The 25,820-nt window shown below is 39.1% G+C and overlaps 1 long non-coding RNA gene across 1 annotated transcript in view; it reads left to right on the forward strand.

Moving 5' to 3' along the window:
• Positions 1-1,682: 1,682 nt before the first annotated feature.
• The window catches only part of LOC127060249 (uncharacterized), a 44,213-nt gene continuing 20,075 nt past the window's right edge, over positions 1,683-25,820 (forward strand). Inside the window, exons 1-2 of the long non-coding RNA XR_007779057.1 lie at positions 1,683-1,799; positions 2,014-2,177. This is a non-coding gene — a long non-coding RNA (uncharacterized LOC127060249). The remainder of the gene's footprint in view (positions 1,800-2,013; positions 2,178-25,820) is intronic.

Raw genomic sequence — 25,820 nt, forward strand, 5'->3', positions numbered from 1 at the left:
TGTTGCTCTTAAACAGACTGAGCTCAGGTGAGAAAATGGAAGAATAGATGAGACAAATATTCTAATGACTTCTAAATAAATGCATCTTTCCGTGACAGTGTTTTCTTTTAAAGATCTCACTCTCTGAAATAGCTTCTTGCATCATTAGTGAATAGTGTATAGCTGGCTGATTGTTCATCTTCTTTTGTGCAAAAGCTTGGTGCTTTTTCTTTGAGTAAAGACTATGGAATGAATGTGTTTGAGATTTTGAAAGTCTCTGTTTTCTAAAAAGCAGCTTTGCCACCCAGCTACATCTCTTGAAATCTGTAAGATCAGGGTTTTTTCTCCTTAGTTTCTTGACTTGTAAAAATGTAAATCATATTTTAGGACCCTCCCCCACTCATCTATCTATATGTTTTCCTCCATCTCTGAAAAACATATTATTTTGAAGTTCAGATGAGTTTCAATCTGTAAAAAGTCCTGCTGGAAGAATATAGGTAAAGCTTTGTGGTGCTATTTTTTACATAAATCACTAAATTATGCCTTTATTTTTCAAGAGATATTTAAATGTAACTTTGTAAGTGACAATGAGATTGTCATGTAAAAAAAAAAAAAAAAAGCCAACATAGATTTATGTTGATTGGCTGCATGTTGGATGAGACCCCAAGATCTGAGGCTGATAAAGTTCATGGTCATTCACTACATCCAGCCTTCTGGTTATTTAAAATGGAGGGAAAACTGCTAGGGATAGTTGCCCTTCCCCAAAACCAAGAAGACTGAGGAAGTTACTGGCAGTTGTGCTTTTGCCATGAAAAACCTCAGCTAAATGTCCCATTGTTTCCCCATAGAAAATCACCTCTCTTAAGTTTTCTGCATGGCATTACTCATCCCTGTGCCTCCCCTCTTTTTTTTTTCTGAGAGATGCTGGGCTCTCTCTGTCACCATGGAGCTTTGAACATTTTTCTTTCATACATTTCCTGGGAGAATCCACTTTCTATCCTTCCATTTGTGTTTTTCGTCTCTTCTACTGTGCAAACCATTGCATGCCTCCAAAGCTATTAGAGCTTCACCTGGTCCCTCACTGAGAAAGATGCCTTCTGAGCATGTTCTTTCCTCTGATTGCTGTGTTGTGCATGCTTTTTGCTTTTTCAGTCTTTATTCTGATCCTCCACCTCTAACAAAACCTTCGGTCTTAACATTTAGTAGGGACAATCTTTCAAAATAATTCTCACACCCTTAGGGTAGGTATTGTTTTTATTCTTGTTTTGTATTAGAATAGCCTAGAATCTTTATGAGGAATAGTAAAGTATCATTAGAACATCTGTCAGATCCATAATCTTGAAATTTATTTGATATAGGAGTGACCAGTGTCTCATTAGTTTGCTCCTGACATCATCTGTATGGAGCTCAGCTACTGCTTTGCTTGAACTTTAATCCTTCTTGGTTTGCATTACTTTTAGGAAACTGCCTTTGCAAGGAAAAAAGAAGTCTAACAGGAAAACTGGGATTCTTCCTGTGTGTTTTTCCTGAACTTTTATGCACTTATATATATATATATATATATATATATATATGTGTGTGTGTGTGTGTGTATGTATGTATATGTATATAATGAACATGGGGACATCATTCACCAGTTTTTTGGAAGGTGTTTATGAGGAAAAGCACTTGAAGTTAGTAACAAAATACATTCAAAACTATAAACACATTACTTTGAGTTCACAAATGTAAGTGTTGATTTGCTTTGCAGGCTAGGTGGAGCTTGAGGTGAGCTGACTTTGTTTGCCAGTGGATCCAGCTGACTTTGTTATCAGATCCAGGTGGGAAACAGGTGATTTCCATAAAGCAACAGAAATGAGGAGCTGGGTTTGCTTGGTTGGAGGAGGTGCTGGCGGGGAAGTCCGAACTGCTTTCAGCCTCCCTGGGCGGGGTGGTCTCTCTGCTCCAGCAGTGGAGGGTGTCCTGAAAAGTAGTACCTTAGTGGCAACTCTAATTCCTCTGGGGAAGTTGTCAGCTTGTTTTGGTTCTCTGCAGCTAAAAGTTTAGTTATTGGAAGAGAAGAAGATGGGAGTTTGGAGCTGGCACCTGAAGTGGCAGCATTCAGTCTGTGGACAAAGGATGAGCCCTGGTGGATGCCGGGAGAAGGTGAATGCTGCTGACTCCACAGAGTGTCTCTGATCGATCTCAGTGAAGTCCAGGTAAGGAGGTTGATGGCTGATACATTTTCTTTTTGTTCAGTTAAGTGCAGATAGCACCTGGTATCTCCAGCAGCACGTGGTTCCTGTATCTGGTGGGCATCACCTGCAGGGGTGGGCTCCAGCCTCACCCTGTGCTGCCCCAGGGGCCTCTCAGGCGAGCAGTCTTGTCTTTGCTGCTCATCTCCATGTCACTATTGCCTGACTTTTGAGGTTGTTTTAAGAAACAAAGCTTTGATGCATGTTGTGACTCTTGTATTTAAAGGGGAGGAAGTATCTGGTGTGGAAGACCTTGCTGTTGGTGGGTGCTGGGGCCTTGAATGGAAATGTTTGTGCCAATAACTGAGGGGTGAGCAGTCCTGTTATTCTTAAGCTTTAGCTGAGCATGCTTTTGAGAACATAAAATTAACCTTGAGAGAAACATTTGGAATTAAGGCAGTCAAATGCTTTGATGCTCTGAAAAGATATATCCCTATTTTAACTCTTGGTGTATGCATTTTTGTTCTCTTGTTATAATGTGCTACTATTAGCCTAAATCAGAGCCCATGGAGATGATGGAAATAGGAATTAATTGGACTTTATAATTTTTTTTTTTTTAATGAAATAGTGAAATAAACTGTAGTGGGCTTTGGTGTGGCATGATGGAGGTTGGGCAAGAGTACTTGGTTCCTTTTCTGTGTAGTTGTTTGTAATTAATGACAGAAAGTAAATAAGTTTACAGAAAGGTTTTGAATACTGCTGGAAATGCAAACCCTGCAGCACTAGCCTTTTCTCACATGTATTTTCCTAAGCAAAACTGTCCCTTTGTGATAACTCTTTCTAATATAAGCTTGGGAAGAAACAAAAGATTCAGCAGAGTAGCACCTGTGGTATTACTGAGAAATTGTTCCTGAAAGGATGCTGTACTCTCATGAAATAGATTTAGTATCCTTCAGACTCTTTCTGCTCTTCCACTGTTTAAAGCTGACTTTCCTTGATGCTTTCTTGGAGAACTTGTACATACTGACCTTTAGAATGTGCTGCTTGTTGATGATGATCCAACATGTATTTAAGAACATTTTGCTGAATGCTAAGCTGAAATGCTGCAAGTTTTGCAGAGAAGACCACAAAACATGTTGTGCATTAATTATTTGATGTAAAATTCACCCAGTAGGAAACTGTTGGATGACCAATTCCTAACTAAAAAGTGGTGAATCAATTCCTTTGTTTTCATCTTTCCCTATTTAAGTGCCTCTATCTGAACTCATGAGTTTTCTCACTTTTAGCTTTCTGATTCTCTCCCCCATCCCACTGTGGGGGAGTGAGTGAGTGGCTGTGTGGGGCTGGGCTGATCTTGTAAAACCACTATTCCCCTGAGAAGTACAATTAGACACAAATATTGGTTGGGACAGAAACCTGTGATTGCTTTAAGCAGAGGTCATAAGAGAATGTCCAGGGAGTGTTCATACTTGTAAACAAGTTTATTACTATCATGCTGCTGTTGTGGCAAACTCCTTTTCTTGAAAGGGGAGAATTGAAGAAGAACACAGTGTTCTCTTCTGTCTAGATTTAAGTGAGTCACCTGGTTGATGCCTTTACAGCAATAATATAACTGCCTGATAATGGTTTGTAGGTTTTTTTTCCCCTTCTTTTTGACTCACTTAGAATGAAAACTGCTCTGCAGGATTAAAACATGCAAGAATGTTAGTGGAAATTCTAATCTTCATGACTGACTTAATTTCAGAATAGATGTAGGTAAATGGAATGCTGCGTGCAATTAATGTGCTTAAAATTCAATATCTATTTCTGATGTGTTAGGGAATGTTGGGGTTTCTTTTCCAAGGCTTGCTCTGAAGTCTGGAAATAGAAAAGCAACTTTTTCAATACAACAGAAGGCTGAACACACTAACTGTACCTCTATGAAACTTTGGCAATGACTTATTTTTATAACCCAATAAAATAGAATGTATTTTTTTCAATTTGTTCTGCTTGCATTGTTGCAAAGTACTCCCACTTTTTACCCCCTCAAGAGTGAAAAAACAATTCCTTGTAAATGCTTTTCACTAAACAAACAGTTAGATATAAGTTACACCACTTGCTTTAAGCACCTGTCCAAGGATATGCACTGCTAATAGCTTTTTCCTAACAAAACTTAATCAATAAACATTAACTGGGGAATTGGAGAATGCAGGTTATTTGTTTTATTGTGTATCACTAAATAACATTTTCAAGTTTGATGATCAGCCTACCTTCTGAATTTCAATTTCTGCCAAGCCTGATTTATTACTGTTTTTCTTCCTCAAAGTGGTTCATATCAACATCAGGGTGGATTTTTCTACTGTACTGATATAGCAGTTACTAAATTTTATCAAAACTTACAGAACTTGGTCAAATATATGCAAATGTCTTATTTGTATGCAGCAGAATTTGCACACTCAATTTTGTGAATGTAAAACCCAAACGGTGCTATTAGAGTTTTGCTCAAGGCTGTACCACTACTAAAGAAACTTGGGAGATTCAGAGTTTTGCCAAGTTTTTTTTCCCGTGCTATCTGTAAGTCTTGATGGAGCATGTCTACATCCACGTCTCTGTGTGCAATATTCAATACACTGTTACACTGTGCCTTCATACCAAGATCTGTCTGTGATAAATTGGTCAATGATTTTTGTGTTTAGCTCCAAATCCAGCACTGTCACTCCTCCAAGCTCAGACCAAGGTGAGAGTTAGGAACTACACTGGGAGTGTTTTGGAATTGATGTGCTGTCAGTAACTGCAGGGAAAGTGTAGAGGCTGTTTTGTAGCTGTCCTGGGCTTCTTTGGGGAGTCTCTCTGTGAGGCTGCAGTGCCTGACTCTGCACAGCTTCTCCCTCCATCACCAGTGTTCAGGAATCTTGCCTCAGCCTCGTGAGTTCTTGAAGTGCTTCTTACATTAGTCTCTAAAATATTTATCATTTCTGTCAGCAGACAATTTGCTTTTGTTTTTTTCCCTTCTCTGAAAGATGTGCTCCAGTCAGGCCTCTGAATCCTCCACAGTTGGAGGGGATCTTACAGGGCTTTGGTGCCAGTGAGATGAGTGTCTGCCTGGGCCCTGGAGAAGCAGCCCAGCTCTTCAGAGGAGCTGTTCTCAGCTAGGACTGCTACAATAGCCAGAGATCACTCACTGATTATTAATACCTACATGAAGATTCTGTCCTAATTTCTCCTTTCCTATGGAAAATTGGAAATAACTTGTTTCCTGAGGAGGAGCCACACAATCCCCAAGTATCTGTTCAGGTGGAGGAATTCATTGTGTGGTATGACCTGGAATAAATGTGAAATGATCAGCTGAACTTGCCTGATATGCAGAGAAAAGAAATTTTTCTTCACAAAGGCCTAAAGATGTAGAGGTGCTGATGGTTTGGGTAGGGAATTATGGTTTACAGAGCTGATTTTACCCTAAAGTTCTCCTGGTGTCTTTGTGCAGGGTAATAACCAGTAACTAAATACAGCTTTTTTTTTTTTTTTTTTTTTTCCTCCATGGTATGTATAATGTTACTTTGAGTTCAGTGGCTTTGTTAATTACCTGCAGGTCTGAAGTTATTTACAGACAGCTTTAATGCAAGGTAAATAAAGCACTAGGCATAATGCAACTTTTGGATAATAGCAATGTTAGTTTTGAAGCACTGTGGAAGTCTCTAGATGCTGCAAACTGCTTTTTTTTTTTTTTTTTTTTAATTACAGCGGAAACATAATTTTTCTGGATGGTTTCTATCTTAAGTATTTGAAATGCTTAATAGCTAACACTGTGAATAAAAGTTGATGTCTGGCTTGAAAAATATATCTTTAACAAAAATGAAGCAACTTTATACAAAACTTATGCCCACAAACTGGAGACATTTCTTCCTTTCATACTTCATACTTTCATATTTCCTTTCAGGCTTATCCCTTGTGTTGCCTACTGTTGTAACCTTTGATCTCACTGACCTGTGCCATAATGGACATGCCTTAAAATGATCTAGATGGTCTTTAAGAAACATGTAACAATTATGTGGCCAACTTGATAGTAAATAGTGACAACTGCAAGATGCAGGTTAGGTTCCATTTTTAATATTTGAAATAATTAGGGAATTTAGGGAATTAGTTCTTGACTTCTGATTTCTGCACTTGGAAGAGTTTTCAAGAAACAGAAAAAAAAAATCCTTTAAACCATGTTGACAGCTGCTACATGTGATATTTCCATTTTATAATCAGTAGTCTGAATGGAAATTATTGGTTGCTTTTCTTCTTCCAGTTAGATTAAAACATTAATAAGTGAGGAATGTTCTCCTAATTTTGCAGATAACCTGTTTAATGCAGTTATTAACCACAGAAATAGGAGGAACCATCACCTCAGATCACAAGTATCCTTCCTACAGCAGTATAAAGGAGACAAACCAAACAGATCTTTAGATGACAAGTTCAAGAGAATTTCTCTTCAGAAAAAAAACACCTTGGTGAAATTCCAGGCTAATTCCTGAATGAAAAGCAGTTTGAGATATTTGAGGGGTAGAATTGTTATCAGAAGCTTTGCACAGTGAAGGGACAAGCTGTTCTGTAAGTTGCAATACTTGGGCCTGCCCAGGAGTGTGGCTAGGACCAGTGACGATGGGTTATCAACCTGATGCTGCATTTCTCTGTTCAACTAAATATCTAAACTATGAGCAATTCTTCATATCTGGTGTGGTTTGGTTTTGGTTTTTTGTTTGGTTTGTTTTTGTCTTTTATGTTTTGTTCTTTTTTTGTTTTTCTTCCTGTCTTCACATTAGATTGGGAAGTTTGGCTTGAATAATAATGTTCCTTTTGTGGTGTGGGTGTGTGTGTGTGCAGGATTTGGTTGTAGAGCATGAGGTGTAAAGCCAGGGTTTGGCTGGCACTCTTGTGCAGGAGCAGTTAAACCAGAGATTTCTTTTATTTCAGTGGCTGAGTGCTTTAAGAGTCAAGCAAAAGGCAGTTAGGAAGTAGTGTGCCATTTCTCCTGGGATGGAAATTGAGCTGTTTCCTGGGACAAAAGCCTCTGTGAATCTCAAGCTGTGGTTTAGCATGTTGCCAGCTGCTATAGCACAGCCCTGAGGAGGGATTAGAGGATGCTTTGAATGTGGCAGGGCAAGGGCAATGCCTTGAGGAAGAGTGAGTGTGAAAGATTCCCTGGCTTTAGTGTTGTCCTGGCAAAAACAAGGAGTCTTGGCTGCCTTGTAACTGTCATTGAAGAGATTTTCTTCTTTTTCACATCCCCCATGTGCTTGCATGTGAGAGCTCATAGTGTTTGGGCAATAAAATGTTGGTTTAGTCTTTGCTCCTGAAGTGTGTGTGTGGTTCTCCTGGAACCATGCAGCCCTGGAACATCAGGGATGGTGTTGGCAGAAGCAGCACATGATTAAGATACAGTCAACCTCTCCTGCAACCAAAATCCTCCCTTGTAAATGCACACACCCCCTTTAGCCTGTGAGCAATTCTGCTTGCTGACTGAGCACTTGTGCTTTCTCCCCCGCCTCTCTCTGAATTACAGTTGGCTGTAATCTGACAGTCACCTGGGGAAAGGGAAAAAAGGGTGGGATATTTCTTCTTTAGTGTAATAACCACAAAATAGAGCTTGCAGTGCACTCCATGTTTGACTGCTTTGGAAGGAGGGAAAACTTGCTTCTTTAGAGAGACAGGTGCCATTTACTATACAGGATATTTGTGATAAAGTAAAGAAATACTGCACTCATGGGGACTTTGACTTTCTTTTCTATTTCAGAATATGGATATTTCTAGCACAAAAAAACTCTAGCACAAAAAAGCCTACAATATGGGAACAGAAATGATGGCAAGAATTAAGGATTTAACTCTCTTGACTTTAATCAAAGAAGTCTATTGAATAAAGAGAATCCAAACTGTAGGGGGAAAAAAGTAAAATAGAGGCTTGCAGGATGGTGACTTGGAGATATAAGAGGGAGGAGTTTGCACTATAAACTGTTAACAGCAACGTTGCTGTGTGAATACCACAGAGGTTGATTTTAAGAAAGCAGATTTTCTGCTATGGATAAGAACTATTTATAGTTTTGTAGTTTTTTTGTTGTTGTTGTTGTTTTGGTTTTTTTGTTTGGTTGGGTTTTTTTTGCTACTTGTATATCCAAATTTAATTAGTGACAATGAATTGCATCTTAGCTCAGCTGATAGCTGCAGCATCCATTTACAGCAAACAGTTGTCACTCCTGTTCTCCACTCAGTATAATTTTTTTTCAGTAAAATAGTCTCTGCCCTCTGTTTCACAGCACCATAGGTGAGGATATCACAGATATAGCTCAGCATTGTGCACTTTGTCTGTTTTATTATTGAAAAGAGGCCATATTTGGGTTAGCAGTAAAAGAAAACAATTGAAAATGTATCAAAGAGCCAGAGGAGATGGGAAGGCTCATAGTAGTTGAGGACAGATTTTTCATTTTAATGATATTTTATGGTGTGCTCCTGAATATGCATCAACAGGTTGTAAATAATCCAAAGAGAGGATTTGCACAGGCTCTGTATCCCAGTTCAATTTCAAGCTGTGACAAATAAGCATAAATACTGCAGGCAGCATTTTGCTCATCTCTCTAGTATTCAATCACTTACAAAACAGACTTAAAAGAAACAATGCTGTGGCACCTGGCTTAACTGACCACTGGGGAGAATGACAAAAAGTGGGAAATATCTTTTTAATGGATATTTTATAATTCTCTGGGATGCTTCATGGAGAATACTTTTTTGATAGAAGGGTAACTTCTTGCATAATTCTAAATGTATGGAAAATATGACTTAAAAAACTTTGTAAGCAGCAGTAACTTCACAGTGACCTCTTTCTCTCACTGAGGTCTGCTGGCTGTGTGAGGATATTTCAAAATAGTGGTGATTGTGAATTTGCAATAGAAGTTTCTCTTGGGTGCCAGTTCAGACAGGACTTAATTAGGAAACTCCCTTGGGTCCTGGATAAAATTTCTGGTCATAATTGGGAGTGGAGAACCACCTTCCATAGGAAATAGTTGGTCCTTGTAGTGATAAGACTTTGTTGGGGTAAATTAGGACTGAGCACAAATATTCTGACTGCATCATATAACAAGGATTTGCTTCTGTGTAACCACTGGAAAAGCTTTGAGTTCTGCTCAGGATGGACAGGTATTTGTTTTAATGCTTTCCAGAAGGTTTCATCATGTGGGGTTTGCTGAAGTGACATTTGTACATCTCTTTAAAAGACCAAAATCAGCTGAGTCCTTTACTAGTAGTAGAAGGCAGAGGGTCTTCTGTAGTCAGACAACTGAGAAAGACTTAAAAGTTGGAATATTTTCAAATTCATGTTCCAAATGAAAAATGCTTTTAAACAAATTGATTGAAAATCTTAGAGATACAATGTAAATACAGTAATGCATATAGAATTCCTGAACACTTTACATTATGGTTTTGAAAGCTGCACTTCCAGAATGGCACAGAAGATTGGTGAGCATCCTTCTTTCTAATGGTAATATTGATCAGCTTTGTGCTTCCAACCTTCAGTTCCTCCTTTGAGATAATTAATTACTGGTCAGTCACAGAGCACCTGAAGCCTGCTGTTTCTGTAGACACCAGGTTTTTCCTCTGCTCTGCAGTGGAGGGAGCACTGCCCACTCTGGTGGGCTGTGAGAGTGTTTGTGTCTGTTAGCAAGGGACTGAGGTGATGGAGGAGTGACAGCCACCTTCCCTAGTGCCCTGTGAGGAAACTGGGAATGAGGAGAGAGGGAACAATGTGAGGACCAAGGCAATCAATGCTTAAGGAGAGAGTACTCTATACAGGGACTTTTAAATGGAGTTTTAAACAAGTCCATGTGCTGGCAGACGGAGCACTCCACCATGAAACACATAAATCATACAAACCTTTCTCATCATGATGTGGCTGAATTCACCATGTTGATTTTGCTGCTGAACCCCATTGTGAGATGATGTAGGCACCACCCAATTCTTTGGTGTGCTCTTCATTTGCATGTTCCTGAGCACCTCCAGGGTGCCAGCTTAGTTCTGAAATGTCCATAGAAACCTGAATGGACCAGAGGAGGCTTTCACTTTGTTTCCCATAGAATGGGCTCCACACACTGAAATGTGTTTCCTGTGAGCTTCCTAAACTCCTTGCAAAATGTGAATGTGCATGAACACACACTCAGCTGTCAATTTAATAAGAAGCTGATGCTTCAGTTATGAAAAACCTGATCTGTCCAGCATCTTGGATGTCTAGATTTGAAATCTATCATGCAGGAAAGTATCTGCTTCTATGCCAGGAATTAAATCATACTGCCTTCATAAAATCACATCACAGAGAAGTTTGATGAAGTGCAATCCATTTTTCAAGGCAAGGCACAGTCACTTGGCTACAGCCAGTGTCTGAAAGTGCAGCTGCTGCTGCTTCATGTGGCATCTGTGAGATGGGCTGGCACCATTAATTCTGTAACCAAATAAATGCAGATATTTGCAAGAGCTTTTGTTTTTATCCTTAGAATATCCAGAGGTCACACAACTTCTTGAGGGTTGACTTCAGGCAATGTTTTTCATTGGTTTAAGGGCAAAATTTCATTCTTTGCATGAAATGCCCATACTGAAGATGGGTAAAATCCTGACATGAAAAAGTTCATTCTTGTTGTGGTATGAAATTCTGATGCTTGTGCTGGGTGATTGAAGGAGTGCTGGCATGTCCTGCCATTGTATAACACCCCTTTCAACTATGGGGTGTTGATTTTTCCTGTGGACCCAAGCAGGTTTTTAGGAGGACAAATGTTGACAGATGCTTTTCTAAGTTTGCCTGAGCTCCACACTTTCAGTGAAATATGAATTTGTAAACTCATGAAAATACAGGTAGGAGAATAACAGCTGTGTAACATGGAGGAAGATGGGAATTAATTGTGCTTGAAGGTGTTGATTGAAAAATAAAACAAGTCAAAGCAGTTCAAGGTCAACCAACAACTCTTTGCTTCCTTTTTTTTCTTCACTGAAGAATTGCTTCTTTTTGACCTGAAATCTTGAGCTCTCAGCTTCTTTCAAGTTCAGATTGTGACTTAAGCTGTTGAACAGTATGGTTCTTATTTATTTCTTGTGCTGATATGAAATCAGGCTCTCTGTTACTCGTTATGAGAAGGATTGAACAGCAGTGTGGTAAATGTTACATTAGATCAATATTTTGAAACTGTCATTTACAGCAGGAGGCTGCTGTGAAACCATAGGGTAACCCAGATTTGTTATGTTGGTTGCAATTCTAATTTAGTTACAGGATTTGTAGTTAGCTGAGACTTACATTGCTTTATGCCACATGTTATGCCCTGCTGAGCCTTCCTGTTAAAATCAAACAGATGTTTCCAAATATATGGGTGATTAGGTTTGCTCAAAATTTTGCTGTTCATCAATTTTTATGCACCATATAATAGCTCTAATGGATTTTAGGTTGAATTACAATGGCAGAGGTATTCTTGGTGCAAATTGAAAAAGATGCCTACAGAACACTAATGCTGCATGGATATAGCACATGCTGAAATATCAGTCATGAACAAATGAGGCTGGACCTTTACAACATTATTGATGCTGCAAGGTCCTAAATATAGGAAATTCAGTGGCTCCACTTCGTGTAGATCACTTACTGAAAGTATTTAGAATTTCAATTATAATATAAATATCGAAGTTTTCATTTGTCTTCTTCCTTGTGATTTGATAGGATCTTTTTTGAATGTTAAAGCCTTTCTCTCCACTGGCCTCGTGTGTGTGTGTGACATGGTGACACAAGTCCTCTCTGGTCAGAACCTCTTTGCTGTTGGTAGAGCTGATTTTTCTGGTGCTTGGTGATCACTGCATAATTTGCATGAATAAAAATGTTGTTTCCAGCTCTGTGTACGAGTGCAGTGAGCTGCAGCCTTGCCCCTCAGCAAAAATCACCACTTTGGAGATGTGGAGGCCAGTTTTGTCTTTGCTATAAAGGAATTCAGATTTTTGAGGACTTGTATGGCTGTGCACATAGTCACACATCTTTCTTTATGTTGTATCTTTTCTTTCTAGTGAAGTTTGTCTCCTGTTTCTGGCACTCACTAATGTAGGTTCACTGATAAAGTTCATTTTATGTAACTGAAATATTTTAGTCCTCTTCCACTAACGGTAACAGCTTCTACCACTTAAATCTAAGAACAAATAAAATAAGTAATTCTCTCTTTATTTATACTAATATAATTTTATATTAATTTAAGATGTACTTGGATAATGGGAAAGGGCTCATTGCCACTGGTGTTCTTCCACTGCAAGTGACACATCCATTCAGGTCTTATCAGAGGTATTTATTTTAAAGTCATATTTAGTGCTGATGTTATTGGCTGTGTTAAGAACATTTTCCTGTCATTCTTAAGGCAATGAATTATTTGTCAGCAAACCTACTGCTGAGTTCTCCATCTATGTACCCAGAAGGATAGAGTAGTGGGAGAGCTTTGGGGGGCTTCCTGTGCTGTGTGAGTAAAGGGAGAATTCAAGTCTGGTTCATACCCTGAATTGGCTGTACTAGCTCAGTTTGAAGGAGCTAGTACAGGTTTCTCTACTTAGAAAAGGTTTCTCGTGAGCAGAAATGAGCCAAGCACAACAGCTAAAAGTGATTTTGGTTTAGCTTTACAATAAGCAGCAACTTGTATGTGTATATATTGCTTTGGGTGCATGGAATAATGGCAATAGCTTCTGACTTGGAGTACAAAGTAACTTTCACATAGGGCAGAGATGTTGAATTTTCTTGTTTTGCTTGCTTTCTTATACCAGTTCTTTTCTCCTTCTCATTCCCCAAATCCCCTTATTTGTTAGTTTTCCCTTTGATTCTTCTCTTTTACTCTGTTGCCTCAAAGAAAATTAAATCCTTTCTTATAAGCTGGTGAGACAGAGACAGATTTGCAATCACAGTAATGAGATGATGACACAATTTATTATGAGTGATAGTATAATTACTAGGAGATGTGATTTATTACAGAAAGCTAACTAGATACCAAGGCTGTTGGCATGAAGTCTCCTCCTCTTCACAAGAAGGACCAAAATACAAACTTGCAGTAAGTCAGCAGTTCTTCCCTGTTTTGACTTGGCATTTGCAACAAAATGGTTTGTTTTCTATCTAATCCAGCTCTGGAACTAGCAAAAGCCAAGTCCTTTGAGAAATTTTAGTAATGCTCTGGAGCAAGAGGAAATTACGCCAAAATTTTCATTTATATATATATATATATATATATATATATATATATATATATATATATATATATACACCTTCATAAAGGGTTTTAAAGTTGCTGTACTCACAGCTTTGTAATTTTCATGTTTGGCATGCACTAGGCAGGGCTGCAGTGATATTTGTACAAAACACTTCTGTCTCACTAAAAAACATAAGATATTCTTCTACTTCAGTTTATTAGTGCAACACTTCAGTTATAAATTATCCAGATTCTGCACTTTGTGAGAATTTTGCTCCTTTTGTATGGAGAGGAACAATTTTATTTTTTTCTTATGAGAGAGTTTGCCAAGAACTTTTGCTCTTTCAGTATTTGCCAAATGTTTTCAGTCTCACCTTGATATATTGGCTACAGTTCTGAGATACTCCAAAAACCTCAGCCTGTAAGTAATTAGTGAGGCCATGATTACCTTGCTGTTTTCCATCTGTTGACTGCTCTCCAAGAGTCACTTTCACAATATTCACCAACTCTGACATGTTTAATTTGCTTTATGAATTATGTGTGACAAGAAATAATCTTGTTCACTGCACAGGAATGAACTCATGGTGCTTGTCTGCTGTATGTGGCATTAACCTCAGCCACAGTTACCCCTAGAAATGTGTTTAGGATTAAAAAGGAAAAAAAAACCAAAAAGATGAATCAGGGAGAAAATATGCCTGAACAATGAAATGGTTTTGAAGAAGCTTTCATGAGACAGAAAACAAGATAAAATGGTATTTTGTTTTGGTGTATTCAGTCATTAAACTTCACACCTGAAAGCCCCTGTCTGATACCTCTGCTGCCTGTGAGGCATTGATAAATTATGAGCAAAGCACCCCATTAATTCTGGATGCAGTGAAGAAACCTTTGGAGCATTGTCATGAGATGAATGTATGGCTCAGACATCAGAGATCATCAGTGTGTCTCCAAAACTCTTTTGTGGGCTTTTTGTGTCTCTAGAATAGGTGAGAGCCCTACTGTTTCTGCCCTCACCTCTTTTTGGGCTTTTGAAGTGTGTGAAATTCTGATTTTGGTGATGCTAAGGTGAATGGATAGGTAGTAAAATGTGTCAGAGATATTTGAACCTAGTGGTCCCTTTCCTGTCTGCTATGGCTTGTATGGATATGAACCTAAGGAGATTTGGATGAAAACCATTTATCTCTTCAATTTTTTTTTTTTTTTGCTAGTTCTCTTCAGTATCACTGTGTGCTGACCCTCATGCTGATTAGTGGTAAACACAATTTTGTCGTATTTGAGTGTGGCTCTAAGGGGGACCTAAATCTTCTATAACAGGAATCCACTGATCTTTTCCATATAACTGCATCCACTTTTTCTTGGAAGATGTACAGATGTTTGTTCAATGTTTTCAGTTTAATATCATAGTAGTTAATAAAAAACCATTTCTAAGAGGGTTAAAAAGATTGTGTTGATTTAGTATAATAATTTCACAGTTTTTTGTTGATAGTGATTAATCACATTCCAGGAATAGAAAGACTAGCCATTTTTACTTCCCAAGATATATTTATGAACACTTAACAACATGAATTATAAGATGAAAGGTCAATTTTTACCTCTATGTTATATTCTGATCACTGGAAGATCTGAAAGAATTATGTGTAGCGTGGAGGGAGGGAGGATGGAGTTGGTGAGTGAATTGAATTGAGTTGGAGAACCAGAAATTTCTATTTGAAGTAGAAGACGTAAAGCCTTTTCTCTTAACTGAGAAGCTGTATCATTTAAATGAAAATTAGTGTGCTTGGACATTGGTTGCAAAAATAACTTGAACGTGGTGGCCTTTTCTTCACAAATATGTTTTAGGGTTACAGTTTTCTTTTTGAGAAGGAATGATGTTTTAAAACTTTTTTCGGGAGACATTGCAGTTGGCATTTCTTCATCTTAAGCTCTTAAGCAAATGAAAACTGCTGAGTAAGTGTTATGAGTGCTGCTCAGTACTGTCAGAAGGCTTGGATAGTAGAGATGTAGCTTTGGACTGGAAGTGACTGCCAATTTGAGGTAGTTGGCAATAAAATAATTGGCAAAATATTTCCTCCAGTGAATTTTACTTCAACAGGATTGCCTGGTTTGTTGTTTCTTCCAAGTTACTGCATGCCTGAAACTAAAAGTGCTTTTGTTACTGTCAGTTAATTGTTACATTTTGAGCTTTTTTTTAACTTGTGGCTGTCTTCTAGTGCAGTGTTCATTGGCTAGTTGTATGTAAATTAATTCAGTTCCATGTCTGTGAAGAAAAAAAAATTTTGCTTTCTCTCCAATTAAAAATTTGGGAATTTTTCTAGTTGCTGCTTTTCAAAATAATAAAAAATATGGTGCTTCTAATTAAACTTCCCTTTTTAACATTGCATTCTGCATGCAATATTTTGCTTGAATCTGTCATGTTTTCCTACTTTTGTTACAGCACATGCCTCAATTTGTACCTTTCAATCTCAAGTTGTCAAATTAATTAGCTTGATTACACTGTATGTCATCAGACTAGTAATTCCCATCCTTGTCTATATCTGGATCTGAAAAGAGTGGTAGTTCAGCAATCAATATCTGTGGAAATAGTTTCATATTTTACATCAGGGAAAATATTTTACTTGGAGAACTTATGCTAATGATTTGGAAAAATTGGAAGGTTGAATTGGTGGGCAAAGAATCTAAGAGTTGATATGCTCATGCCAACATCTGCAATCTGGAAAACTGTCTGAAAATACCATTTGCTGAATTTGTAGGCTTCTCAACTGAGGAGCAATAATAAACCTTTCCACTTTAACAAATTTGGCACTGTTTTCTAGATTCAATTGTAAAACAAGAGGTCAGAGTCTGATGGAATGTCTCCAGTACCAGTTTTATGTGCTGAGGAAGGCTGAGGCTGTGATGTTTCTGAGCCCACCTGGTTTTCAAACACTCCTGGCAAAGCTGAGAGCTCCAGACCCTGGCTGTGAGTGGATAATCTTGCTAAGTGGTATGGGATAGAACCCCTGGGTAGAGGATGTGTTGTCCACTGTCTTACTGCCAACTATATTTGAGCAGAGAAAATGGTATCGAAATAGAGTAGATTCTGCTTTAATCCCTCCTGTTAGTGACTGATTTCTCCCTGATAAGAAAGAGGTTTGCTCTTGCATCTCAAGATGCTCTTACCTCTCTTCCCTGGGTACGTGAGAGCCTTCAGCAAAGTGCTCATTGCTTCTGTGTGGATCTTCTGAGATGTCCTGGCAAGCCTTGCAGTCAGACTGGAAAGAGAGAATGAAAAAGCTCATAAGAAAATGAAAATCAGAGGGCTATGAGCAAAAGGAAAGATACTGAAAAAGGCTTTGAGAGGCTTTTTATGCCACAGCAGCATTGTAACCATGTCTAACTGGTTATGTTGATTCTGAGGTCTGGGTTTGTGCAGCTGCCCTTTTTATCAAAAGAATCTGTATAACTTTAGTGAATCTTAAGGATTCTACTACAGTCACTGAGCAAGATCCTCATGGAGAATCCCAATGGTCTTTTGGAAGTAAACAGGGAAGTGTGTCAGTTTGCTTTGTCCCACTGCTGGTGTCTAGGCATGGGAGAGGTGCTCTGTCTCCCAACAGAGCTGTTTGCTAGTAAATGTAGCTGTTACTTGTTCAGTTTCTTTGAACACAGGGAACATTGCAAAAGAAGCTGTTGCTAAACAGCTGAAAAACTTGCACTGTATTTCAAATATTTGAAGCTGCTGTGAGGCTTAAAGGATGAGAAGAGGTAGATGTGGCTTACCACAGCAACAATACAAGTGTCTATTGTAATTCAAGTGAAGGAGTATCCATTTGTGAACAGCTGGCACACATTTGTGAACTAGCAATTTATCAGGAGGGATATGGAACTGAACAGACACTTACATGCCCCTTGCTCCTATTTCTAATGATGTGCTCTCTGCATGCACTTTGTCATCACTTCAGGAAAGGGGAAAAACAAAATATGAAGATGGTACTGGCCAGAAATTCTGTGTGATCACAGAAATGTGGTGTTAGCTGCTGCAAGCTGTTGCTCTGACGCAAATGTTGATAGAGGAGATGGTATCATCTTCCCTTTTGCTTAAGCAGCCACAGGAACTGTTTTGCAGAAGAAAAGGGTGAATTTTTGTAATATTTTAGTCACTTTCAAATCCTGCACTAAGACTCTGTATGCAGTGTCATGGACCCCTTTCCTGTAGGATGATTTTGGTAACTGAAGCTATGTCTTTGGTGGCCAACTCAGCCATGCCTGTAGAGTAGACCATGATTTCCTAGGGCAGGCTCGACCCCAGTGTGATCCACTGGTGTGTGGTAGCCTATTTCTGGCCACAATATATCTTAAATCCTGGCCTGCTGCTCCTGCCAGCTGTGTCTACCAGCATGGAAAGTATATTGCTGTAGTGGCAGTTCTGCCAGTGTGGAGAATATGGCCTGATGGTGTTTTAAGTTCTGGTCAGCCCCAGCTGCTGGACTAGCATTAGTCTGAACATTTCTTGGTGCTATTAATGTGCAGATGGCTGGTCATCTTCTATAAAAAAATCATTCACACTGTCCTGTCACTGAGAGAGGTGAGATGGGAAATGCCTGAGGGAGTGAGACCTGTCTTCCCTCAGTGAAGCATGGGGGATCCTCTGGCCAGGTCCAACCCTACAGAACAGGCTTAGGGATTGTCTTGAGACCCTGCCTTACTTGCCTGGTGGTTGGTTTGCCAGGGACTTTTGTATTGATTTAATGGTGTTTGGTTTGTGTTTGCAACTCTAAAGCCTGAGGTTTATGCAGTACATCTCAGGCTCTTCTCCTCCTCTTTGACACTAAGCATAGTGGCCACTTGTGTGGATGATCCAGTGTGTGGGAGGAGATTTATCAAAGTAGCAGGCTTGAAAACATTTCAAAGTACATCTTGTTCCTAGTGATGGTTAGATTTCTAGGAGAAAAGTGAGTTAAAGGCATTTGAGTTGATCAAGGAAGAGATGCTTGATTTCATATCTTAACACCTTAATCTTAATGCTGTCTTATCATAGTTTTCACATCTAAACACCATCCTTCCCTTCCCACCAAAACCACAACTTGGGGATTTGCTAATCCTGTAAATAAATCTATGATTAATATGTTTAAGCTTTGTATCCCTTCCAAAAGTCAAAACCAGCCCTTTGCTGGAGGAAATACTTCGTGGAAAGCCAATGCGTTCTGGAAAACAACTCACTGAGGGGAGGCAAAGCCTCAATGCAGCTTGTGGAGAATTTCTGTTCAGAGAGCAAGCAGAGAAACAGAGCTTTTTTTGAGCCAGGAGAGCACAGGCTGAGAAGCATGCTGCCTTAGGCAGAAAGGCTCAGATTGCCTGCAGGAGTGTGTGCACCATGAGGAGCAGCGTGTGCAGGAGTGGAGTTTACAGCTGATCTGTGAGGCTCTTGGAGGTGTTTTGCTCTCCCCACACACACTGGGTCTGTGTCCCCAGGCTGCCTGTCTAAATCCTGCCTGCAACCAGAAGTGAACTCGTGAGGCACTTCTGTGAAGTGGGGGATATGTTTTCTTACTGAGAATTTTGATGCAATCAGCTCTTAACTGGAAAGACATGTTCCAAACACTTCTGTTCAAGGAGAGCATGTAGGAGTTGGACCAAACCCCAATGCTGTGATAGCTCAGGGGGGCTGTATGTGCTCTGTGTTCCTGTTCTTTAAAGACTGGATTGTGCTGTAATTAAATCTACTCCAAAGCACAGCTTGGGTGCTTGTGTTGGGCTCAGCTTAAAGCTGGAAGATGGCTTATCCAAGGAGCCTATGCAGGGAGGAGAATGAGTGGAATAACCAACCCCAGTCCTAATTCAGAGGGCACCTTTGTCAGCCATATCTGTATGGGAGGGGCTGGTTTTCACAGAATCACAGAATGGCTAGATTGGAAAAGACCTTCAGGATCACCAAGTCCAACCCATGCCCAAAACACCTTAACTAAACCATGGCACCAAGTGCCATATCCAGTCTTTTTTTGAAAACATCCAGGGATGGTGACTCCACCATCTCCCCGGGCAGGCCATTCCAATATTTTATCACACTTTCTATGAAAAATCTTTCTAATATCCAACCTATATTTCCCCTGTTGCAGCTTGAAACTGTGTCCTCTCTTTTGACTGGCTCTTCACTGAATTATATTTCCTGTTGGTGGCCTATGCTTTTTTCCCCTCCCCATAGACTTTTTATTTTTATTTTACTTTGCTCCCCCTCAAATCCACAAATTCTTGATGTTATATAGTACTTGAGGAAGTATAAAATAAGAAAGCTTTGATAATGTAAAGTAACTGCTGGAAAAAGAACCATCTTGATTTATGATGGCTTTATGAACCACAACTATTGTGCTTTTTAAGAAAATGGAAGGTTTTGCTCTTTGAAGATGGAACGGGGCTTCCAGATTTTAGCCTATCCTCACAAGGACAACTTTATCTCTGAGTTCATCTGCTGTTTTTAGCACTTGTCACTTTTAGTAACTGTTGCCCTCGTACAGGTTGCCGTGGCCAAATGCTGTATTGTCACTTATGTGATCTTTTCTGAGGTGTAGCAATGTATTGCTAGGCCTGTGTATAATCTTGTGCTATAACAGTCATTAGAGAAAGACACAGCTACAAATAAGGCTTTCTGACTTCTTTTTTTCTCACCTGTGAAACTGGTGATGAGGCCATTACATAAAGATTTCTCCTGGAATGAACCTCCAGTCATCAGAGGGACTGCAAACTGCTTTTTAAACTGTGCATTTGCAAAGATTGCAAGGATTAATATAACTGAACTTGAGAATAATGACACATCAATGCTGTTGGGATAAGTTATTTTAAAAGTCTGAATCTGTCTGTAAGGCTTACGTGTTCATTTATTTTTTCATTAACATAAGAGACTAAATATCAATCTTTTCATGATAGCTGTGTTTTGTAGTGCTTTGTCAGGCAGTTAATTTAAAGCCAATCATCTTTTTATCCCTTTTTGATGGATGCATGAGAGACTGGAGAACTGCAGGCATTTTGATTTTTGCTTTTGCAGCGCTAGCGGTGTCTTGAAACATTACTATTTTTTGCAATTTCTAAAGATGTATGTTTGTGAAATTTAGATAAATGATGGACCATTATAATGAGAGGGGCTATTATAAAACATTTAGTTCTAGAAACAGTCTCTGCACCTTCATTTCACTGTGATATAATTGAGTCGAGTTCATTTTTAGTGTCCCTGTAGCAACAAATTCTTCTGCTCAGGAGGTTGGTCAGTTTGTACTCTCCTAAAACAAAGGGTGAGAGAGCTTCCTTCTCCCTGCTGACCCCTCCCCATAATAATAATGATGATAATATTAAAAGAGTAATAATAATAATAAAAGAGCTTGAAATGGATGGTGTGAGATATCTATCATCAAGTTTGAAAAGCTTTTGTTTTAATTTAAAAAGGCATAAGGAGAATGGAACAATACCTTATAAATAGGTGTGATTTTGCTGGCATTCTTATGCTATTTGCAGTTTCATTATATGAAGTAAAGCAAGAAGGGAAAGAGCTACATTGTGCCATGTGAGGAGTACTATGGAAGAACTACCTTTTATTTATGGTGCAACAAAGATGATAGAGTTGAAATTATACTGGTCAGAAAAATGGTCTTTCAAGATAAAAGTTAATAAATTAAGTTGTACTTTTTGAAGTAGTAAGACTGAGTCATATGTAAGTATCTACATCTTTTCAGTGATCAAAGATAACCTTTTAGCTTGCTCTGCTTTTGAACAGAATAGCAAGACAGTGGTACAGCAGCATAATGATAAGATGGGTATAACATAAAAAAAGATGAGTAGGAAAAGGAGAGGTGAGCATGAAGCAATTAAAGTTTTAGTTGATCCTTACTGTGAAAAGCTGTTACCACTGACATGGTGATTCTTCAGCTGCCAGAGCACACATGCTGTTATTTTTACTCTGCTACAGTGGATGTTGTTATCATGCAGGAAAATATTTGACTCATCATGTCTTTGGGGAAGTTAATGATTTGGGCTATAATAGGACTTGTTTCCAGAAACAGGGACTGTATTTCTTCAGTGTTGTAGTGTTTCCAATTCAGTGAATAAACATCCAGAACACCCAGTAATTGATACAGTACTTACAGGTTACTGCTGCCTGTCCTTGCAAAACTCCTGCTGCAAAATAAGGCTTTGCTTTTATCAAAGGGACCTGAGGGGATCAGGTTGAAGTGGATAATAATTTTGCTGGCTTGAAGTACCAACAGGACTTGTTCAGTACTTCTAGTGACCTTATTGTGTCTTCCTGACATCTGAGATGCAGATTGCTGAAAACCATACAAATGGGTATGGAGTCACTGTTTGCAACCCTGCCCTGTCTCTGTCCCTGAAATGGGTTCACAGAAAGGTGAAGAAAGGACTTCCCAAAAGTGAATGACTACAAAATGAGCCCAACAACTGTCACTTGCCCATGCAACTCACCACTGATTTACTTTTTTTAAAATGTGTTGAAGCTGTCTTAAATTCTGGTTTAATTTAATCCAGCCTTCAAAGACTAGCTCAGGATAGGTGAAGTTGGCAGTCAGTCAGTGGTCATGCAGCAGACCTGGTAGGGGAGTGGCCCTGCTTGTAGGAATTAGTATAGCATTGACTTTGAAAGGGAAGGGGAGAAAACACTTTGCCTAATCCAGGCTGTGTCAAAAATGAGGTGTCCCACTCATAGCTTTGGTCCTTCCTTTTCCTAGTGAAAGAGATCTGAATTTGGAAATGACTGTTCTTACCATTGCCACAGTGGGGTTTCTTTGATAGGGTCAAGTAGTTCGATAAGGCTGAGAAAGGTGAGTTCACAGTAGACTTGGATTTGTGTGCAAACACAGAAGTAATTTCTAGGAACATCCTGTGCTGTGCTCGGAGTCAATGCTGTTGAGCTATTGCAAATACAGATACAAAGCAGCAGAAGGCCTAAGGTTTCCACTTTATGAATAGACCAGATTCCCATGCTGTAAATGATTTATTTTCAGGTAAATGTTAGCTAATTATCTTTAATGTAGCCACGACATGAGTTCTTGCTGAGGCATCTTAATAAATTCACCAATGGCAACCTGAAATGATGGAGTAAGTTCAAGCTCTCAGCTCAGATACTCAAAGCAACAAGAGGTAGTGGTTGCCTTGTCTGCATTTATCTTTTGCTGCATCAATCCAAATCATTCAGCATCTTGACTTTGAGAGTTTGTGCATAAAAAATGTATTAATTGAAACAGTCATTAGGTACAAACCCCAACTCACTTTAGAAATATGAAGTACCACCAGGGAGAGTATTCTAGTGGTGTTTAATTTTTGCAAATGTTTAGAGCAGGTCAACAAACAATGCACCTGAAAGTTGATATTACTTTCTCATAATGGCTGGTTTAACTGGTAATGGTTCAAATGAATTAATCTTTTGGTCTTTCTATTGGTTCTATTCTTCTCTTCTTGAGCCTGGAAAAGAGAGAAACCTCATCACAGTCTGCAACTTCCTCATGAGGGGAAGAGGAGGGGCAGGCACTGATCTGTTCTCTGTGGTACCCAGTGACAGGACCCAAGGGAATGGCCAAAAGTTGTGTAAGGGAAGGTTTAGGCTGTATATTAATAATGCTGCTGTGCTGCAGTGTTAGTTCTAGTCTTAGATTTTAGAGTAGTCTTAGCTGTTAGCAATTCTTGAGTGACTCAAGCCAGAGTTGAACATTATAAGTGGCTCAATTTATTGTTTTCCTTCTAGTTTGACACCATCTCTAGAACAACTGAGATGGTAAGCAAGCTAATAAATTATTTCCAAGTGATTTTATTTGATCAAGCATAAAAGAGAAATGCATTGAACTGATCACTATCTTGTGTGGGTGAACTGTGGCTTAGTTTCTGCATGCTACAGCAAGTAGATATTAAATTGAAATCTCTAACAGTTCAATAATCCAGGACTTTCCAAGGTAAACAGCTCACTCATTTACTTCAAGAGATGTGCCCAGAGTGCTGTTTCTTGTGCTTTTCCTGTAGCTGTAGAGCTTAATACACTCTCAGGTAAAGCAGGAGGCAGGAATCTGTCTGAGAAGCAAGTGTCCAGTATTTTACCAGCTGATGCATGCTGAGTGCTCCCAAGACAAGGAAATCTTTTTTTTTTTTTTTGATGTAGCCAAGCAGGTTTAATTTTGTTTGATTGCTTCCCAGAAGTTTGGTTTGCTGTCATTCTCTCACTTTCTGCTGGAATTTGTGCTTGTAGTTTGTGTGACCAGAATGCTCAGACTGCATCTCTCTCAAGAACCTGGATCTATGTGTGCTGCTGAGGATGTTTCTTTCACTCCAGCAGTCTTGTGTTGCTTATCTCTCAGTATATAGTGTTTGTCATGGCATCAGTTCTGATGTTTCCTCACAGCTGGGCAATATTTCAGCCTATTACGTGGCTTTATGGTTTGTTTTTCTATGTACTCTATGAATTCCAAACTGAAGCTGTTTGGAGAGAGTGGTGAGTGTTTTAGGTGTCCCTGGTGCATTTTCAGAAATGCTCTTGGAGGGCTTCTGTCATGCAGAAAGAAGAAAGGATGGGTTTTCAGTGAAGCAGCTTCCTTGTAAAAGTGCAGACCACGGATTTCCCTCTTCATGTTTCTAAGCTACTTGTCCTTGAAAAAAAGAAAAAACCACAGCCTGACACTGAAAATTATTGGCCAGGATATCATGGTGTACTGTGCTGCCAGGACTCATGCAGCAGGCATCTCTAAGCCTCTCTTCTTTCTGTGCTGCCTCATATAAATAAATATTCCTTAGGCCAATTCCCTTATAGATCTGTCTGGAGTGTTCATGGATCTGTCCCTGCTGATTTGAACCCTAATTCTTAAAGTGCAAATGTATATGCCCCAGTGCCCAAGGCGCCAGTTTTATCATCACTTGGGATTTACACAGACACTCTCTCCTTGTTTTTCAGCTTCTCCTCTGGAAAAGACTAGCTGTAGGAAAAACAACTGAATCTATCCTGCCTCCTTGCTTTTAACAAGCAACTGCATTTCAATGAAGCCCCAGGGAGAGATTCCACAGCTATAGAACAGATGCTCTCTTTGCTCAGAATCTGGGGTTTTATTTCTTCTTTAGATGTTTGAGCTGGCTGCTTATCCTGAGGTGTCTGCTTGTTGCTTCTGTTATAGGAGCAAAGAGCAAAGATCCTTCCCTGAATTGAGAGAAAATGTCCTTCAGCACAAACATCAGTTTGAGATATTGTGGATGCAAAAAACTAGGTGGAAATGTCAGTACAGATGCTAAACTGGATTAAGTGATGACTGAAAATATGGGAAATTCTCTTTTCATCTGAGTGATAGTTGTTGCCTTGGGTAATATTACTTTGCAAAAACATTTCTCTTGATGTAGTCCAAGGAGATGAAGTAACCACAAGCTGTGCTTGTAGAGTATTATTATTTTTTTTCGTATATTTCAACATAAATTAGCAGGGGACAGAAGGGAAACCTTTTTTTTCTAAGACATAATCAACTATCTATAAAACAAATGAACCATGGGTTGTATCCTTCCTCTGAAATACAAATAGCATGCTTTTATAAGAAGGCTTGGGAACTGCTGGAGAAGGAAATCAATGCTGCATTTGAAATCCCCACATTAGTGGTAGTCTGGTGGAGTTTGAAATTGTGTGGGGTGAATTCTGAATGTGGTGCTGTCTATAAAGAGTCTGTCAGAGCTGCCTGAGGATTTATTTGCTGTAGTTGCACTGGGCAGATTGATGGCAAGCTTCTTGCAAGGTAACTCTAGCCTTGATCCTGCTCTTGCTAACCCAGCTGGAGCAGCTGCAGCACATGTGGAGTCCAAGTAAGGTTTTGCTTTAGTGGGGTCTTGCAATTACAAGAAGGCTTTTGTTGGTTTCCTGAATGTTCTAGTTCTAAACTTCTCCCAATCCTTGACTTCCCCAGCTCATGACTGTCATGTTCAAAGAGTGCCTGGTAGTCTTTTTCAATATTAAGGTGTTGAGAAAGCTTTTCAAGCATTTTATGGATCTTTCTATTTCTGAAGCATTTTAAACCTCAGCTATTTTAAGGAATTGTCCTGGATTTTTTCATTAGCTTTGGAGGCTTTTTTACCTTTTAGAAGAAGCTTTCTCCCCATGTTCCCCTCACCCCTCACCTTGTGTTTTCAAATGACCTTCAGCAGACTTGGAAATATATTTGGCTTTTGCAATCTCTTAGTTGTGCAACCTAGGCATATGCAAAATGCCTGTAGAATAAAACTAATTTCTAGGTCTGCTTCTTTTCTACTGGCTGTTACTTCTGGTTGTTTCTTTTTCAGTAATTAAAATATTTTACAACTCCTCCACCTTTTGCCTTTTTTATATTCCTTTTCAAGCATTTTCATGCAAATGTTTAAATTCCTGAGTCATCTTGTGGAAGTGTTTCTTTGCCTCAGTTCTCATTTTTCTTCTTGCAACACCCTCACTGTGTTGTTCTTTTACATAAATTCATGCACTTATGTGCTCACACAGTGCTATTGC

The sequence above is a fragment of the Serinus canaria genome, chromosome 1 (genome assembly GCF_022539315.1).
Source record: "Serinus canaria isolate serCan28SL12 chromosome 1, serCan2020, whole genome shotgun sequence".
In the NCBI taxonomy this organism is placed as follows: Eukaryota; Metazoa; Chordata; class Aves; order Passeriformes; family Fringillidae; genus Serinus; species Serinus canaria.